At 41.3% G+C, this 20,442-nt stretch overlaps 1 pseudogene; it reads left to right on the top strand.

The window, feature by feature from the left end:
- The first annotated feature begins 2,044 nt into the window (after nt 1-2,044).
- Nucleotides 2,045-3,108, top strand: LOC102854184 (annotated as a pseudogene).
- Nucleotides 3,109-20,442: the final 17,334 nt, after the last annotated feature.

A 20,442-nucleotide genomic window follows, 5' to 3' on the forward strand; every position in this document is an offset into this window, starting at 1 on the left:
ATGCATATATAACTGATTAGTTATATATGTCCAAGTTATTAGTTGCAGTACACATGCAATAATTCCAGGTTGATCTTTTTAAAAAATAAATTTTTCTTTTATATTAGTTTGCTTACAAAGTTCATATACATTGTGTTTCACACACCACCCAGGTTTATCTTTTATTGTGTTTTTCGTGAAGGTTTACAAAACAGTTTAGATTCCCATTCAATATTTTCTACACAGATTGTTCAGACAGGAGTTACATCCACTGCAGTGTATAAACAGTCTCAGCGTTTCTCTTCATATTAGGCTTTTAAGTGGCCACTTTTAATGAAGCTGATCACCAGGCTTTGCTTCAGAGATGCTTCTGGGTGGACAAAAGCCGCCAGCCTTTCTATTGGTAGCCAAGTTGATAGCTTTATGCCACCCTGAGGATCCCCTTGCTATCTTTAAACAAATATAAGCTTCTGCGGCTGCAACAACGGGCTGAAGCACAGCAGCAACTGTGAAGACTGTACAAAGCCAGGCGGGGCTTCTTCCTGCTGTGTACAGGATCGCGCTATGAGTTAGAGATCATGGCAATAGCCAATGTTAGATGGATCTTCACTGAAAGCAGAGAGTATCAGAGGAATGTCTACATGTGCTTCATTGACTCTGCAAAGACAATTGACTGTGTGGATCCCAACAAATTGTGGCTAACCTTGAGGAGTATGGCAATCCCAGAACACTTGATTGTGCTCATGTGAACCCTATACTGTGATTGGGAAGCGGTTCTCAGAACAGAGCAAGGAAATACGACATGGTTCAAAATCAGGAAAGAAGTGAATCAGGGATGTGTTCTGTCTCTATATCTTGTTGATCTACATGCAGAACAGATCATTCAGGAGGCTGGACTTTATGAGGAGGAATGTGGCATCACGATTGGAGGAAGGTTTGTCAACAACCTGCAATATGCAGATGACACCAACCTTTCTTGCTGAAACTGAGGAGGACCTGAAGCATCTGCTGCAGAGTCAAGGACTGTAGTTTTCAATGTGGATTGAAGCTCAACTACAAGATAACGAAGATTCTCACCACTGGGCCAATTGGAAGCACCATGATAGATGAAGAAGAGGTTGAGATTATCAACCATTTCAGCTTGCTCAGGTCCACAGTTAATACTCTTGGAACGCACTCAAGAAATCAAAAGATGAATTGGATTAGGAAAGTCCATTGTCAGGGACCTCTCCAGAGTGTTGAAGTGCAAAGATGTCAGTCTAGAGACCAAAGTGTGGCTTAATCCAGGCCAGGTCTTCACAATTACTTGCTATGCATCAGAGAGCTGGACAATGAATAAGAATGACAGAAGAATTTATGACTTTGAGTTGTGGTGCTGGAGAAGAGTATTGAACATACTATGGACTGCCAAGAGAACAAACAAGTGCATCCTGGAGAGGGTGAAACCAAGTTGCTTTCTGGAGGCAAGGATTTTAAAGCTCCATCTCACATACTTTAGGCATGTGGTCAGGAGGGACCAATCCTTGGAGAAGGGCATCATGCTTGGAAAAGTGGAGGGGCAACACAGGAGATAAAAACCCTGGATGAGATGGATTGAAATAGTGATTGGGGTAAAAGGGGTAGTTATGTTGGAGACAGTGAGATTGCCTTGGGATAGGACAGGGTTCAGAGCAATTTATTGTTCATTGCTATGAGTCACCATCGACTTGACAACACATAACAAAAACAGACTGGCTCACATTTTTTTTATATGTTTCTACTTCTTTTTGCTATTGTTTAACACAATCCTCTATCTGAGGTATTTCCTGGAAATAGAAGTCAGCCCTCAGGTCCATCTCTGATAAAGTGTCACAGCAGATACCGTCAGAACCTCACCACATCCCCTTGCTCAGTCCTGGAGTCACCTGCAGGTATGCTGTGCCAGTCAGTGCCACTCTTTTCAGTGTCTTGTCACCTGATGGCATTTTCTGGTTATGAAGAATGAGGAATATCCCAGAGGTAACGTTTGACCAACATATGGCAAGAATTGGTGGTTAAGAAGCAAGAACCAGCATCTAAGAACAGAATGAATGGAGACCAGAAATCAGAGATTTATGCCCAAGAGAAGCAGGATTTCATCCAGCACTTCTCTCAGATTGTCAAGGTGCTGACTGAGGATGATCAGGGACACCCAGAAATAGGAGATGCTGTTATCCAGCTCAGGAAGGTCCTAGTGTACAATGCCATTGGAGGCAAGTATAAGCAAAGTTTAACAGAGCTGGTGGTGTTCCAGGAGCTAGCGGAGTCCAGGAAGCAGGATGCTGATTGTCTGCAGCGGGCCCTGACGGTGGGCTGGTATGTGGAACTGCTCCAAGCTTTCTTCCTTGTATTAGACCACATCATGGATTCATTCCTTACCCGAGGCGCACAGCCCTGCTGATATCAGAAGACAGGTGTAGGTTTGGATGCCATCAATGACACCATGCTGCTGAAATAGTGCAGCTACCACCTGCTGAAGCTCTAGTGCCAGGAGCAGTCCTATGATCTGAACCTGATAGAACTCTTCATGCAGAGTTTCTATCAGACTGAGATTCGACAGACCTTGGACCTCATCACTGCCCCCCACAGCAAGGTGGATCTTAGAAGATTCACTGAGAAGAAGTACAAATCCATTGTCAAGTACAAGACAGCTCCCTACTCCTACCCTCCTGTAGCTGATGTGATGTATCTGGCAAGCATCGACGGGGAGAGGGAAGATGCCAATGCCAAGAAGATCCTGCTGGAGATGAGTGAATTCTTTCAGATTCAGGATGATTACCCTGGTCTTTTTGGTGACGTGAGTGTGGCAGGCAAGATTGGCACTGACATCCAGGACAACAAATGCAGCTGGCTGGTGATTCAGTGTCTGCAGCGGGTCTCTCTGGAACACCACCAGATCCTGCAGGAGAATTACGGCTGAAGGAGATGCAAAAGGTGGCTCTGGTGAAGGCACTGTATGAGGAACTGGAGCTGCATGATGTGTTCAAAGAGTACGAAGAAGAGAGTTTCAACCACTTAACAGGGCTAACTGAGCAGTACACTTCTCCCCTGCCTGCAGCCATCTTCCTTGGACCAGCGAACAAGATCTACAAGTGGAAAGGGGGGCCCTAAAGACAGTGAAGGTAGGGACGGGAGACGCCTAATAAATTATTGTTAAGAAGAAGAAGAAAAAAAAAAAGAGTTTGTAGTTAAATGTCCCAGCTCCCTTGCCTTTCTAGGGAAGGTTTCTGTGGTCTTTTGAAGGGTCTCCAGAGAACTGATCCCCCATTTTCAGCTGACTTATTCGTTAACTCACTAGTGGTTTTCTTCCTTTTCAGTCTCACCTTTCACCTCCTTAACACTTTAATGATACTTCTGGACCAAATAAACCACTTGCACCCCAACCCTTTTCTCAGGGTTTGCTGTTTAAAGAATCCACACTAAGGCAAATACTCCCTAGGTGGGGTGTGCCAGTCATGTGACATCACTGCAGGAGGCTGGTATGGTGGATGGGGCTCTGACTGATCAGCGGCAAAGGCGAAGACAGCCTTGTCTCTCCATCGGCAAAGTTCCCTATCAATCTTTCACATCATCACTTCATACGCTGGTGATTATTGCTTGAATCCATTCTTTTATTAGAAGTTGTAAAAAATGATTTTTTTCTAATCCTATCAATCCCTCCACATTTATTAGCTGGATTAGATAGATATATTAAGAGTCTTCATATACTAGGGCTTTCTGATTGCATGGAGCTAGTTTATAGAAGAAAGGCCAGATAAAGGTCTAATTCTTCCCTTTTCATTGTTAATTCTGAGGACACAGAATTGTGCCTCCAATGGGACTTAATGATAATTGCTTGATTTAGAGCTGTCTTTCTTGCTTCTCTGTCTCTGCTTTCTCTTTCAATATGAAGAAGCCCTAGTGGCATACTGAAATAATGAGTTGGAGTGTTAACCAAAAATTCAGCAATTCAAGTCCATCAGCCATGCTTTGGAAGAAACAGAAAGCCAATTTTCAGCCTTAGAACCTGATGGAAGTTGTACATTAGTCAAAATCTACTCAAGGACATGGGTTTTCGCCATAAAAGCAAGTGATGACGTCATTATTAGGGGACATTGAGTGAACTCAGCGATCCTGTTACCAACAGATGGGAACCTTGCCTCTCCTGCACCGTCCTCACAATCTCTGATGCGCTCGAGCCCATTGGTGTGGTCACGGTGCCAAGTCCATCTTGTTAAAGATCTTCCTCTCTGCCTCTGACCTTTCACCTTTCCCAGCGTGATATCTTTTTCCAAAGACTGACCTCTACTGATGACACTCCTAAGGTATGTGAGATGAAAGTTCACAATAAGTTTCATAAACAAGCTAGTATTTATATACTCAGTGTTTGAGTTACATATATAAATATATATGGAGTGCTTGTGGCCTAGTGGTAAGAAGCTGCGCAGCTTTGGTGGTTCGGTGGTAAAGAGTTGTATTGCCAACCCAAAGGAACACGGTATAACTCTACCTTGTGTCTCGGTTTAGATCTAGTTGCTCTGCAGGAGAAAGATGGGCAGTCTCCTCCCATGTGATGTAACTATGTCAGAAAGTCCACTAGAAAGCCATCTATGAGTCAGTTCCACTTCAGTGGTATATGTGTGTTGTGTGTATTTTAGCAAAAGTTTTCAAAGCAAATTTCTTTTCCATTCATGCATATGTTTATTGTATTAATTACAATACTCACAATGGTACACCACACTCTTCCCACTTCCTCCTTGTGATTCTTGTTTCCATTAATCCATTTATCCTACTCATGGCTCCTTTCTGAACTTTACCCTTGGGAAAATGGTATCTTTTTGATCTTCTGTGGTTGGTCATACTAAAGATTGAACACTTATGTGGTATTATTTGTCACCTTGTAGCTCTGTCTATTGTTTGGCTAAAAGTTGAGACACGGGGTGTACATGGTGTGTTTATCAACTTAAGTCATCATGCTTTCTGATGCTTAAATTGTCTCATGTATAGACAATGAGTGTCCCTTCATGTTAACTCCTATATCGTTGGACATGATTTCATTACCCTTTGACAAGACACAAGAAGATATCTATTTTCCTGCCCTAGACCTGGAAGCAGCCATTCCTCTGAGGATTCTTGGTTCTTGGTAGTTGAGAACATAATGTGGGCACTGACTGTGCTATTGTGTTATCATGGTTTTAATTTTTTCAATGGATTGAGTTGGGACATAAATATTTTTTAAGGAGTGGAGGAAGAATATTTTTTCCCAGTACAAATGCAACTTTTCTAGGTTCTTAAGTTCTTCAGTCTTAACCTCATAACTCCTCTTGTTGTTGTTGTTGTTGTTGTTGTTGTTGTTATGTGCTGTCAAGTCACCTGCGACACATAGCAGCCCCTATGTCCAGTAGCTCTAAAGCTTGCCTCATCTTGAGCCAGTCTCACTGATTCCAACACATTGCCCCAGTTACTCTATCAATCTATTTCATCTGGGGTCTTCCTCTTCTGCACCGTCTCTCCACCCTTCTAAGTATGATGTCCTTCTCCAAGGATTGCTCCCTCCTGGCCACATGCCCAAAGTATGTGAGATCCTAGACTCCAAGGAGAAACTTGTTTTCACCCTCTTCAAGACAGACCTATTTGTTTTCTTGGTGGTCCATGATACATTTAAGACTCATCTACAGCACCACAGTTTGAAGGCACAGATTCTTCTTCTATCATCCTTAGTCATTGTCCAGCTCTCTGATCATGGCAAGTAATTGTGAAGACCATGGAGCACCTTCGTCTCTAGACTGACATCATTGCTTTTCAGTACTCTGGAGAGGTCTTTCTTCTCTAACACAGTGGATATTTTGAATTTTAAAATTGAATTCATTACTGGCTTACATTATCCTGTTGTTGTTGTTGTTATGTGCCGTTGAGTTGTTTGCGACTCATAACGACCATATGTACAACAGCCCTAAACCCTGCTCTATCCCTTGCCATTATTCTGTAGTTATAAAAAGTAATTTAGAAAATGATGCTAATATTTTTACTAACTAGATTTCCAAACAGAGTTTATTATAGTTTACAGTTCTTTTTGTCTTCAGAAAACAAATTTTAAGGACATATATGCTTTAAGGACACATATGCTGTATCCTCAAGCTACTTGAGGTAACTATTTTTATAGCCTAGTTATATCACCAACTTCATATACATTTAAGTTCCTTCATTTAGGGTTTTTCAAATTTTAGGGACCAAGGTTGTTTCCCCTCCTTTTGATTTAATGCTACTTTTGAATATTAAACTATTTAACTGATTTCAGAGTCATAACTACATAACAAAATGCTTAGAGAATTTTGCTTCTGTCACTGTCCCTTAATACTCTTCCTTCCCCCATAAGTAATCATTTTTATTGTTTTGTTTTGACTCATCCTTGCAGTGTTTCTCTTTTTTCATAACATTTTTTATTGTGATTTGACTGAAAGTTTACAAAGCATATTGGTTTTTTATTCAATCAGCAGTGCTTCCTTTTTGCAAATACAAGCAAATTTTTGTGTATGTATTTACACTTTACCTCACTTGTTGTTACACAAAAGGCAGGATGCCATGTATTTATTCTGACACCTTGTGTTTCTCCTTTAACAATATATCCTGAAGAACATTCTATTATAGTGTGCCTTCCATGTTTCTTTTTACAACTAGATAGTATAGTAAACCCACGGCCATCAAGTGGATTCCAACCCTCCACCCAGGTCGTAAATCTTTATGGGAAGGGACAACTCATCTTTCACTCACAGGATGGCTGGAAATTCAAACTGCCAGCCTCTTGGTTATCAGGCAATACCTTCTGCACAGCACCACCAGGGCTCCTTGGATACTATAGCAGTTCTCTCTTATCTGTAGATTTGTTCAGAAAGCACGTAGACAAAGTCTTCCATCTTCATTGCATGACCGCTCTTCCTGTTCCATGCAGCTGTGCAGGCCTCACAGGCCCCCTCAGGACAGGATCCTTTTGTCCCTGACATCTGTCACCACCAACTCTGCCACGGGGCCCTATCTCAGCCTGTCACCACCAGGTCTGCTCCTGTGCCCCTTCAGGACTTCCTGCTGGCAAAGATGGGCCATTTCCTCCTGTGCAATTTACAGTCTCAGAAAGGGAGGATCAGCGGTGATTGGTTCTGATTTCATGGCAATGAGTTGGAGTTTCAATTTTACAGTCCTAGATCCATGTTTCATTTCTTTCCGATTTCTCTTCATCTCCTTCTCTCTTCTGTCTTCCTTCTGCTTCTCTTCCTGTATCTTTCTGCCTCAGAAACTTCTGTGGAGTGCTGCACAAACTCCTTGTCAAATACAAGGCATGTGCCAGCCCACCAGGGCTACATACTGACCAAGCCTCTGTCTTGATGGTCCATAGACATTTTATTTACATAGTCTATTGACCAGTCCTTGCCAGCTCATACCATACATAGGACATTCTATAGCCTAGGACAAGACAGAGATTATCAAACCATAATTTTTTTTACTGCCTGCTCAGAAAATGTCAATCAGCCTGAACACAATTAATGAACTCTCAGGCACAGAAAACTAGGGCGAACGTAATTCTTCAAGGCTTAGGGAAAATTCTTTCAAGCTATTTTTCCAAAGAACCAAGGCAAAGGATCACATAAAAGAACTCATTTCACCACAACAACTTACACTGCATTCTTTTGTGAACCAGAAGAAAGTGTTGCTCTATTAGTTTTAACAACAGCAACAACAATAATAAAGCTCTTTGCTGATAGCCCAGCTTGAACCGTAGAGTTAATCACCGTGTTGGAAGGGATGCAGTTTTTGAATTGGTCTGAACTGAGTCATGTCTTCCTGTTCCATGATTGACACCCCATCATTGATAACTCCACATGGAATTGAGATGAGCTATATAAGGAACTACAGCCTGTGGACCACATGGAGCTAGGAGAAACACCACAGTCCACCGTAGTTACACAAGTATGTTCAGATTATGAAAATGGAGTTATGAAATAGAGTATATAATAAGTTAGAGAACAATATGATTAGTTATGATCTGAAGTCTGACAAGGCCACATACACTATTTAATTGGATATCGCCTCAAATATCATTCACTCAACATTCAAGTATTTGTGCCAGGGAGCTCTGGTGACCTGGGAGGCATGCTGTTCAAATTCACCAGCAGCTCCATGGGACAAAGATGGGCAATCGCCTGTGCAGTTTACTGCCTGTAAAAACCAGCTGCAAGCTCAGCTATGGGTCACTTCCGACTCAATGGCCACAATAACAATAGCTGTGTGCCAGGCACTGCTGTAGGCACTGGAGAGTCAGTGAGGAACAAAAAGAGACAGAATCCAAGAATACCTATCCTCAAGAAACGTTTTCTGTTAAGAAAGAAACATTATGTTCTGCTCATGGAGTTGTGTGTTTGTAAGAATATGATAGAGTGAAAGATCTCATCAAGCTCAAAGCTCTATGCTTTAAGATGGAAAACTATGTATATCTTAAGAGACAAAGAAATGCAAAATCCAACAGCAGTCTGGGCAAGAGGGCTATCTTCTTTAAGAAAAGGGAAGAATTAAAGGATAAGAATGACTTGAATCCAGGGAGCAGACTACATGAGGTGTCAAGTTTTTAAGTTTCAAAGAAATAACCTAAGGCAGTTGTTGGGCACATGGACTGTCCATCCAAATCTCACCTCTGTCACTTGTTGACTGAGTGTGCTTCTCTTCACCTCCACTTCCTCATCTCTAAAAAAGGAAACAAAAAATGTACTTACCTCATGGGATTTTTCTCTTTTGAAAGTATTTGTTTGTTGTTGTTGTTGTTACATACACATGAGTTGGAACTAACTCATAGCTGGTCATTCAGCAGATTTTCAGAGGTAATAAATCACTTGGGAGGAAACAGCCCATCTTCCTCTAGTGGAGCAACTGGTGGATTCAAACTGCATGCCTTCGGGTTGACGGCACAGCTCCTTACCACTAAGCCACCAGAACTCAATATTTGTTTATTTGCTGTGTACCATCAACACTCTTGGTAACAGCAGCCAGGAAATCAGGAGACGAATTGCATGGGGAAAGTCAGCTGTGAGGGACCTCTCAAGAGTACTGAAGTGCAACGACGTCAGGCTGGAGACTAAGGTACACCTGATCCAGGCTATATAGTCTTTGCAATTATGTGCTATGCATCACAGAGTTGGACAGCGAATAAGGATGATAGAAAGAGAATTGATGCCTTTGAGTTGTGGTGCTGGAGAAGAGTGTTGAATATACCATGGACTTCTAGGAGAACAAACAGGTTTGTCCTGGAGAGGGTGAAGCCAGAATGTTCCCTGGAGTCAAGGGTTCTGAAGCTTCATCTGACATACTTTGGGCATGTTGCAAGAAGGGACTGGTCCTTGGAGAGGGACATCATGTTTGGGAGAGTGGAGGGAGGTGCAGGAGAGGAAGACCCTCCATGAGATGGATCGATTCTGTGAGTGGAGTGGTGGGAATGAATGTGTTTGAGATGGTTAGGTTGTCAGAGGATAGAACGGCTTTTAGGGTTCTTGTACATAGGGTCGCTATGAGTCGCAAACGACTCAATGGCATATAACAACAACAACGGTCAAGTTGGAACCAACTCATAGCTTATCCTCTAGCGGGTTTTAGAGGCAATAAATTGCACAGGAGGAGAAAGTTCATCCTTCTCCCGTAGAGCAATTGGTGAGTTTGTGTTGAATGCCTTCAAGTTGGTTTTGTAATTTCTTATCACTGGGCTACCAGAGCTCTGGCATTTGTTTGGTAGCTACTAGCACAAGAGAGAAAGACCCTGAATGAGATTAACTGACTCAGTGACTGGAGTAATGGGGGTAAGTGTATCAGAGACAACAAAATTGACTCAAGGTAGAGCAGCGTTCATAGACTATGTACATAATCACAGGCAACTTGATGGTACATAACTACAACAGTAACAATGCCTTACATTTGAGAGACATCAGGAAACTAAATAACCTCCCAGACTCTAAGGGCTTACATTCTAACAGGAAACAAACAAAACATAGTAAGAAAGCAAGCATATATGTTTTAAAGAATCCTGATTATTTGGCTCCCCCAGAATCTCCATGGGAAATAAAACAGAAATCTCCCAGGTAAATTTCCATTTAGGAAACCTTATGAGGCCATTGTTTCTACTAGGTCTAGTTTAGGTGGCTGTGAGTTGAAATCTACTGGACACCACACAACAAAACATATTTTAAGAGAAGATGTCTTAAAAAAGCAAAAACCAGTGCTCACTTTGGCAGCCTATGTCTTAGGCTAAAAATCAAAACGGAGGTTGAAGGTCAATTCAGAAATCCCTATGTCAGGACATTTTCCAAACCCAAAACGCAGGAAATCCTATGTCAGAACATTTTCTGAAACCAGAACTCAGAAAATCCTATGTTAGGACATTCCCTAGAACCAGAACCCAGCAATACCCATATTAGGTAGGACCTTTTCCAAAACCAGAAACTTTATGCACAAATGAGCTACTACAATGTCAACTCATCTCACAACCCTCTAAAACACACCTGCTAAAACCCTATATAAGCTCCTCTGAACCCAATCCCTAGCACTACTCCCCCTGCTGAGTAGGCCGGCGCACAGTAAACTTTGAGAAATATTTCTACCTCGGCGTGGTTCTTGGCTTCTATCAGAAACCTTTCACTATATACTAAAATTGGAATGATACAGAGAAGATTAGCATGGCCCCTGCTCAAGGATGACACGCAAATTCATGAAGTGTTCCATATTTTTTTTAAAAAAAGCAAAAGCCATTTACTGCCGTTGTGTTAATTTTGACTCAGAGTGCGTCAGAGAATGGTGTTCCATGCGGTTTCCAGTGGCTGACTTTTCAGAAACAGATCAAGCCTGTTTTGCAAGGTACTTTTCAAGTAGAAATTGAGCACCTTGATAGTTTGTACCACTTTAAGACTCTGAGAGGTGATAAGAGCTGTGAGGAAAGAGGGGAGGAAGAAAAAGTGGAACAGGGGGAGACAGGAGCCAGGGAGGGTGGGCTGGCATATCAGCAAGGAGATCAGAGTTGGCTTCACTCAGATGAGATGTGTGTGAGTTGGGGAGGACTTGAAGGAGGGGAGGGAGCGAGCCAAGCAGATATCAGGATAAAGAGCCTTCCATGCAGAGGGAAGGACTGTATAGACCCCACTGCAGTAGTTTGTCTAAGGTGTCAGAAAAACAAGGAAGGTCACATAGGAGAGTTGCTGTTGTTATGTGCCGTCGAGTCGTCTGCGACTCATAGCGACCCTATGTACAACAGCCCTAAACTTTGCCCTATCCTGTGCCAATCTCACCATCTCCGACACCACCCCCCCATTACCCCAGTCACTGACTCAATCCATCACATCGAGGGTCTTCTTCTTCTGCACTGTCCCTCCACCCCCCCAAACATGATGTCCCTCTCCAAGATCTGGTCCCTTCTTGCAATATGTCTAAAGTATGTCGGACAAAGCTTCAGAATCCTTGCCTCCAAGGAGCAGCCCAGCTTCACCCTCTCCAGGACAAACCTGTTCGTTTTCTTAGCAGTCTATGGTATATCCAATACACTTCTCCACCACCACAGCTCAAAGGCATCAATTCTCCTTCTACTCTCACTAGTCATTGCATAGGAGAGTAAGGATAGGAAAAGGAGCCACATCCTATAGCAACTTGGGAGCCACTACAAGGATTTGGACCCTCTTAAAGGTTTTGAACTAAGGAGAGGCTGAATCAGACTCACACTTTAAAAGGATCCTGCCTGTGTTGAAACATAACACAAATGGCCAGAGTAGAAGCAGGAAGACAAGTCAGGATGCTATTGTAGTAATTTAAGCAAGAACTGATCTTGGTTCAGATGAGGGTAATGACCGTGGAAGTAGTAAGAAATGCTACATTCTGGATCTCTTTTGATGATCAAACCAAAGACTTCTGAATTGAATTATGAGATGTGAGAAAAAGAAGAGTGCACAGTTTTGGGTCAGAACAACTTGAAAGATAACCCGCCATTAACTGACATAGAAAGGCTGCAGCTCGGACAGTCTTTAGAGGTGAAAAAGATCAGGAATTTAAATTTCATTTTTAAACATATTTAGTTTGACACATTTCTTGTTGAACTATTTTAATTATCCAGTTCTGCTATGATGTAAATACCACAAGTGGATGATTTTAAGAAACAAAACCCTGTGTATGTGTACAATGGCTCAGAACCCTGTGTTATCCTGAGCCAGTCTCACTGACTCCAACACATCTACCCTCGTTATTCCAGTTATCATGTCCATCCATCTGATCAAAGATCTTCTTCTCCTGCATTGTCCCTCCACCCTTCCAAGCATGATGTCCTTCTCCAAGGACTGGTTCCTCCAAAAGATTGAGATTGTTAACAATTTCAGCTTGCTCAGCTCCACAATCAACACTTTTGACACCAGCAGTCAAGAAATCAAAAGACTAATTGCACTGGGGAAGTCTGCTGTCAGAGACCTCTCCAACGTGCTGAAGAGTAATGATGTCAGTCTAAGGACTAAGGTACCCCTGAACCAGGCCATGGTCATCACAATTACTTGCTATGCATCAGAGAGCTGGACAATTACTAAAGATGACAGAAGAAGAATCAATGCCTTTGTTTGTGATGTTAGAGTATTGAACATACCATGGACTTCCAAGAGAACAAACAGGTCTACACTGGAGAGAGTGAAACCAAGTTTTTCCTTGGAGGCAAGGATTTTGAAGCACTCTCTCTCATTATTTAAAAGACTAGAAATCTGAATTCAAGCTTCCAACTCTAGGGGAAGAGTTTCTGTGTCATCTCTCAGAGAAGCTTCTTGCTTCCTCTCAATATCTGTGGATTTGATATCCCTTAATATCGTCATATGTCTTGGCATCAATCTTATTGTAGGTCTAGGAGCTTCATAGTTCAGAGATCTTGGGTCCAGACAACAACCTTGTGTAGAAGGTGAAGAGAACTTGAAGCGCTTACTACAGAAGATCAAAGACCACAGCCTTCAATATGGATTATGGATCTCAACATCAAGAAAACAAAAATCCACACCACTGAACTAATTAATATACAGCACCATGCTAGATGGAGAAAAGATTGAAGTTGTACAAGATTGAAATAAAAGGGTTTCCTTTTATTTGGATCCACAGCCAACACTCATGGCAGCAGCAGTTAAGAAATAAAAATATGAATCCACCAGATGCTCCTGTGGAGAAGGAGGGGCAATCTCCTCTTGTGCCAGTAGGATCCAATTAGACAGCACACAACAACAAACAAACAAACAAAAAAACAAAGTGAATGGATTGAGAAGCCACCATAAAAAAGAAAAAGAAATAAAAATATGTGTCAAATTGGGAAAAATCTGTTGTTAAGGACCTCTCCAAAATGTGAAAGAGACAGGATGTCATTTTAAGGCTTAGGTGTACCTGATCCAAGCCGTAGTCTTTTCAGTTCCTTCCTAGGCTTCTGAAATTTGGATAATGAACAAAGACGACAGAAGAAGAATTGATGCCTTTGAATTGTGGAGTTGGACAAGAATACTGAATATGCGATGGACTGTCAGAATAACACATCTGTCCTGGAAGATGTGCAACCAGGGTGCTCCTTAGAGGCAAAAATGGTGAAGCTTGGACTCACATACTTTGGGCAGTTGTCAGGAGAGGCCAGTCCCTGGGAAAGGACATTGTGCTGGGAAAGGTGATGGGCCAGAGAAGGAGAGGAAGATCCTCCTCCCCCCTATAAGATAGATTGACACAGCACCTGTAACGATGGTCTTGAGCATATCAGAGAGGGTGAGGATGGCAGATAGGCAAGGTTCACATTTGTTGTTCATAGGATTGCTATGAGTCATGGTTGATTTAGGAATCATAGCCATCTTAATGTATGTATTAAAGACTATACGAACATTGGAGTTTCAGTGGTAGTGTTCTTGTCTTCTAGGCAGAACCCAGATTCAATTACCAGTCAACGCCTCTCATCTCATGAACCACCAGTGTCCTTCCCTAAAATAATGAAGCAGTCAGATGAGAACTTGCACAGACCCAATTGATCCATGAGCCCTTCAACCTTAAACACTACATCCCCACCTCTGCCCTGAGCACCACTGCTGGACTCTCTCTGCTCCTATCTTGTGTCAGCTTTTTAACTTATGGCTGCAATCATTCTTCTTGCCAAGTCAAGCACATCTGTCTAGAACTTCTCCCCTCTTTCTCCTCCATAATTCATTAAAAAAATTCTGTGCTAGATTATTGCCACCAATAAGCAAACATGTGTAATTTCTCTCACCTAAAACAAAACAAATATTTTGACCTGGTTTTCTCTGCCAGCTATCATCCTATATGTTCCCTTTGTTCCCTATTTCTTTTCCCCAGTTTCATCTAAAGCCACTTCACTCCTTGTGCTCCACCTGGTTTTGTTTATCTTACCTGACAGTATTTGACATGACAGCTCACAGCTTCTCCCGGAAATGCTACTACCAGGACACCACTCCCTGTGGGGCAACTTTCTACCTCACTGATCCCTCCAACTCTACCTCCCCTGTCCTTCCGCCTTTTCCATCCCATCTCTTAACAGTGGCTATCTGGGTCTATCCTTGCTCGTTTTCTCTTGTATTCTCGTTTCCCTGCTGATCTCCTCCACTCTCGAGGTCTTTGATGTTCTAGTTGTTATCAGCTGCTATCAAGTTGGCCTCTGACTCCTGGTGACCTTGTGCACAATGAAACGAAGTGCTCTTGGTCCTGCACCAGCCTTTACATTACATTACATTACGAAGTGCTCTTGGTCCTGCACCAGCCTTTGAATGGCTGTGGATGGGATTGTTATAATTCACAGGTTTTTTTTCATTCACTGACTTTAAGAGGCAGAACAATAGGCCTTCCTTTCTCATCTGTCTTGGTCTGAAAGCTGCACTGAAACCTGTGCAATATCACAGTGACTCTCAAGCCACACTGGTAGCAAGGCACTGGCTGAGGAGTTGGGCGAATGTGTTAGGAGTTGGAGGAGAGACCAGAATGTGCGAAGTAGTCACTCAGAGGTGATTGGCCTTCTTAGCCCAGAGGTTATGGTTATGGTCAAGAATTTAGGATGTATAAAATATGTGTTAGTCAAACCCATTGCCATGGGGTGAATTCTGACTCACAGTGACCCTATATGACAGAGAATAACAGCTCATGGGATTTCCAAGGCTGTAATTTTTATAGAAACAAGATTACTAGACCTTTCTCCTGGGGAGATGGACTAGGAAATCTATGGTGACTTTGAACCATTGACCTTTTTGGCTAGCAGTCAAACACTTAACCACTTCTCCACCACGGTTCCTCTGTAATGTGATGGTGTTGTTGCTATTGACTGCTGTCAAATTGGAACTGACTCATAGTTTACCCTCCAACAGGTTTGCTGAGTCTGTGAATGACTTAAAAAGATATTGCCCATCCTTCTTCTATGCAGCAGCAGGTGGATTCCAGCTGCTTGTTTTTGTAACGTGTTAGCCCTTATTATTTAAAAGTAAGTATTGAAAGGCCTAACAATCAGAATGATGGTACTGATAATTTTATGATAAGAATAATTCTGCTTATACTTAGTATTTTATGTATTTGTAATGTTTAAGAGCATTCTGTCTATAAGAGCAGCAACCTTTAAACTCCTAAATACCTAATTGAGTAATTGATTAAGACTTAAAATTTCAAGTTGAAATCTTACTGAAGTAGAGCATAATATGGTAACTTCCAAGTAAGCTTCAGGTTCACCATATTTATGAGCTTAATTTTCTAGACTGATAAGAATCATCTTGTACTTGGGAACATTTTGTTTGCTAAGTGTGAAAACTTAAGTACTTAAAAAAGAAATCAAATATAGTAGAATTTATCAGTGCCATTTAAAAATGGTGAAGGTATTTAAATTAACCAAGTTCGTAAAAAGGGCCAACATTAGTCAAGGTCTCCTTAAAAATTATTGTTAAGATTTACTAGACTTATAAATAGAATAATAAGACTTGTAAGCAGAACATAAAAGCCTAAAGAAGGACTACAGTTTTTGAATTTGTAATATTAATAAACTGCCTCTTCATTTTAAAACCAAAAATAAACCTTCTTAAGAGTCTCCTTTGTAGGCAAAAATCACCCTCAAGGGCACTAGAAATGGCAGCAACAGATTCCAGGGCCACACATTCTAGTAAGAGAAGCAATCAGTGCCCAAGGTAAATGGCCTTTGGGGGAGAGTTGAGTGGGAGAGCTGAGTGCCATGACCCCAGGAATCAGTGTGAAGAAGCAAGGGGTTGAGGGCAGGAGAGAGAAGATTGTCACTCAGCTGGAGCATGAGATGAGAGTGAAGGGTTAAAGCTCCTAGGAGGCTGAGAATGTGACAAAATGAAACAAAAAAGAGTCCCCAAGGTGACTTCAGATAAAGGCATTCATCTTTGGATCCCCTGTTGAATTATTCAAGGCACACCCGTAAAAATTTAAATTGCTTCTACTTTTGTTGTCAAGCAGTCTTTCTTCTGATGTAACCAGGTCAGCATGGACCATGCAAGGTCCAGGTTTTGGAGAACCTGGGGCTTCCGGGCAGAGGGCTGGCTGTTGGAAGGCTCTCAGTGGCTCCATCCTGGCACAGGGTGCTGAATCTGGAGGACACATAGGGTATGAGTCTTGGCTTCCCAATGTTGTTGTAATAGAAATACAAGTGGGTGGCTTTAAAGGATAGAAGTTTATTTTCTGACAATTCTGGGGGCTGAAATTCAAGTTAGGGTCTCAGTTGTATTCATTCTCTTCTTGTCAGTAGACCCAGGCATTCCTTGGTTCCTCAGCTCGAAGATAATCCTTGTCTGTCATCTCCTCTTCTGTGTATGTATAGGCATGTGTGCATTCTTACAATAGTTTAACTGTTTGATTACATTGTAGTCAATAATATTATGGGAAGTGATTACATTATATCACATGTAAAGTTATTACATTACATTACATTACATTACATCCACAGGTATGTTGTTGTTGTTGTTATGTTCCGTCGAGTTGCCTGCGACTCATAGCGACCCTATGTACAACAGCCCTAAACTCCGCTCTGTCCTGTGCCAATCACACCGTCTCTGACACTCCCATCCCAATTATCCCAGTCACTGAATCAATCCACCTCATAGAGGGCCTTCCTCTCCTGTGCTGTCCCTCCACCCTCCCAAGCATGATGTCCCTCTCCAAGGACCGGTCTCTCCTCACAACATGTCCAAAGTATGTTAGACGGAGCCTCAGACTCCTTGCCTCCAAGGAGCCACCCGGTTTAACCCTTTCCAGGACAAATCTGTTTGTTTTCCTAGCAGTCCATGGTATTCTCAATACTCTTCTCCAGCACCACAGCTCAAAGACATCAATTCTCCTTCTATCCTCCTTGGTCATTGTCCAACTCTCTGATGAATAACAAGTGATTGGGAAGACCAAAGCCTATATCAGATGCACCTTAATCTCCATAGAGACACCATTGCTCTTCAGTACTTGGTGGAGGCCCTGGAGAGAGGCTGCAGTTTTGCACAGGGATTGTGAGACTTTTCCTCAGCCTGGAAGGAGCTTTCCTTGTGTCCAACCTTTTCCCTTGGCTTGCTTCCTGACTTATCAACCAGCTTTTATACTTTATTAAATAAACTCCTGGTTATGTAGGGCCTACCAAGCACAAGCATCACTGTCTGTACTATGTGACCATTTCATGCAATCATCTTGAGAATGCTAGAGCAGGTATTCAAGGTCACCTGGCTGGTTAACTGAGACCAAACTCTTTTATTTTTAATGGAACAAATAATATGATTTTTATTACTTAAACAAGCGCCTTTTTTTTTATTTAGCTTTCTGACTTTGTGCTTGTGCCTTCAGTATTTTCACAGCAATTTCCTACTCCTCAATAAGGAAAAACACTTAATCCTGTCACGGACACACCTAACACTCATGGACCCACCATAAGCTCTGCTGACATGCTTTTTTGGTTTTGACAACCTCATGAGAACCTTAGGTTTCATAGCCCGCACCTCTTTCAATTGGCCTGGGCACATACCACATACAGATGTTGGTGCTTCTTATTATAAAGGTATACAGTTCTATTACTAGGAGTTCGATACAGCCTAGTTTAGCTAGAGACCGTGTTGTATGTAGGACAGACTACGATGGTAGGTCATACTCTGGACCATTTTGAATATCTCTACACAGAGTATCTGGAAGAGGAAGAAGAGAGCCCAAACTCTTAACTGCCATGGCGTGTTGCCTCTTGGGGAAGACATTCACTCCCAGATCCCTCAAAGCCAGGCTTCATTGCAGCAAATCTGCCTCTCAGTCTCCTCCGGCATAAAATGGAATAACACAGCTTACATATCAGACAGCTGTGCCAGGGCTGAGAGAGAAAAGGAAATATTACTAGGTTCTTTAGGAAGACCAGGTTCTCCAACCCAAAAAGGTAGTCCAGAAGAGGAGAAGAATGGGATGACTTTACTTACTCCTATTAATTCAAAATACCTGTGCAAAATGGTGGCAGAATGAGAAATGTGGTATTTCCTGTGCAACTGAATTTGTCGACTGAGCCTAATATTTTAAAAAGAATACTAGCAAAGAAAACATAACACTGCACTAGAAGAGAAATATAGCATGATCAAGGGGTATTTATTACAGAAATGTGAAGATGATTCAGTAATAATAAATCTATTAATATAATTTATCCTAGCAAGTAGACTACAATAATGGTTTAAAAGAAAAATATCCCATGACCAAGTGGAATTCTTTACAGGAATAAAAATATGGGTCAATATTAGAAAATCTATTAGTATAATTTATCTTATTAATAAACAACAAAGGAAAAACCATACACTATTATTAAAATAATGAAAATATATTTGATAAATTTAATACACATAACTAAGTTTCTTAAATCTTAGTAAAATAGGAATAAAATTCTTCTTATTTTTTTAAATGTCTCAAGACAACTTTGAATATCATGCTTCACAAAGATTCAGTAGAAATAGTTTCATTAGATAAAAGATAATAAAAGATTCCTGTTCCTACCACACATAATCAACACTGTTCTGAAAATCCTCATTGATTTAATTAGGGAAACACATGCAAAGAGGTGTAAGTATTAGAAAGGAGGCAAATAATCATTATTTAAACTTAATATGGTTATATATCTGGAAATCTCCCCAAAAATCCATTTAAAGTATTAAGTGAATCCAGGAATGAGGCCAATAACAAAATAAATATACAAAAATCAATACCATTCCCATCAAGCATAAAAAACAGTTAGAAAATATAATAGAAACTGGTTCCAGTCATAATATGAGGGTTGTGGGGTTTTTTTTAACTAGAAATAAACATAAAAATTGTGCAAAGCTTTTGATAGGAGGAAAAACTCTATTGATGGACGTGGAAGAAAACTTGAACATAAATGTCTTGTCTTAAGTAGAACCATTCAATATTTTAAATCCATCTATTGCCTTCAAATTAATGTTGAGATTTACACATTCCAACTCAAAGTCCTCAAACAACTAATCTTAAATGGAATAAAGTGATGCTATAGTTCATTTGGAGATTAAAGCTTTAAGAGTACTCAGGATACAATACCAACAATACAATACAAATACAAGATCAAAGACTTCTTATGTAAAACCTAAAACAAACAAACAAAAATTAACAATCAAAGGATAATTAGGGGTAAAGTTATGGATGTAATTTATGACATCAATAGACTATCAAACATAAAAAAAAAAGTGAAACTAGTTTGGAACCTTCTAAAAATTTAATTTCTATGTGCATCAAAAAATTTCTTCAAATGAGTAGAAAAAACAATATAGATGGATCTTAGCTGAAAGCAGAGAATACCAGAAGAATGTATATCTGCGTTTCATTGACTATGCAAAGGCGTTTGACTGTGTGGATCATAACAAACTGTGGCTGACTCTGAAAAGAATGGGAATACCAGAACACTTGATCGTGCTAATGAGAAACCTATACTTGGACCAAGAGGCAGTCGTCAGAACAGAGCAAGAACACTGCATGGTTCAAAATTGGGAAGAGTGTATTCCAGGGATGTGTCCTGTCTCTGTACCTTTTCAACCTGTATGTAGAACAGATTATCCGGGAGGCTGGGCTCTATGAGGAGAAATGTGGGGTCAAGATTGGTGGAAGATCTGTCAACAATCTGTGATATGCAGAGGATACAACCCTGCTTGCTGAAACTGAGGAGGACCTGAAGTGCTTGCTGCAGAGGGTCAAGGGCTGCAGCCTTCAATATGGATTGAGGTTCAATGTCAAGAAGACAAAGATTCTCACCACTGGACCAATTGGCAGTATCAGGATGGATGGTGAAGAGATTGAGATTGTTCACAGCTTCAATTTGCTTGGCTCCACAGTCAACACTCTCAGCACCAGCAGCCAGGAAATTAGAAGACTTATTGCCATGGGAAAGTCTGCTATTAGGGACCTCTCCAAAGTGCTGAAAAGCAATGGTGTCTC

The sequence above is a fragment of the Elephantulus edwardii genome, unplaced genomic scaffold (genome assembly GCF_000299155.1).
Source record: "Elephantulus edwardii isolate Elephantulus edwardi_28Jun2011 unplaced genomic scaffold, EleEdw1.0 scaffold00152, whole genome shotgun sequence".
NCBI lineage: Eukaryota > Metazoa > Chordata > Mammalia > Macroscelidea > Macroscelididae > Elephantulus > Elephantulus edwardii.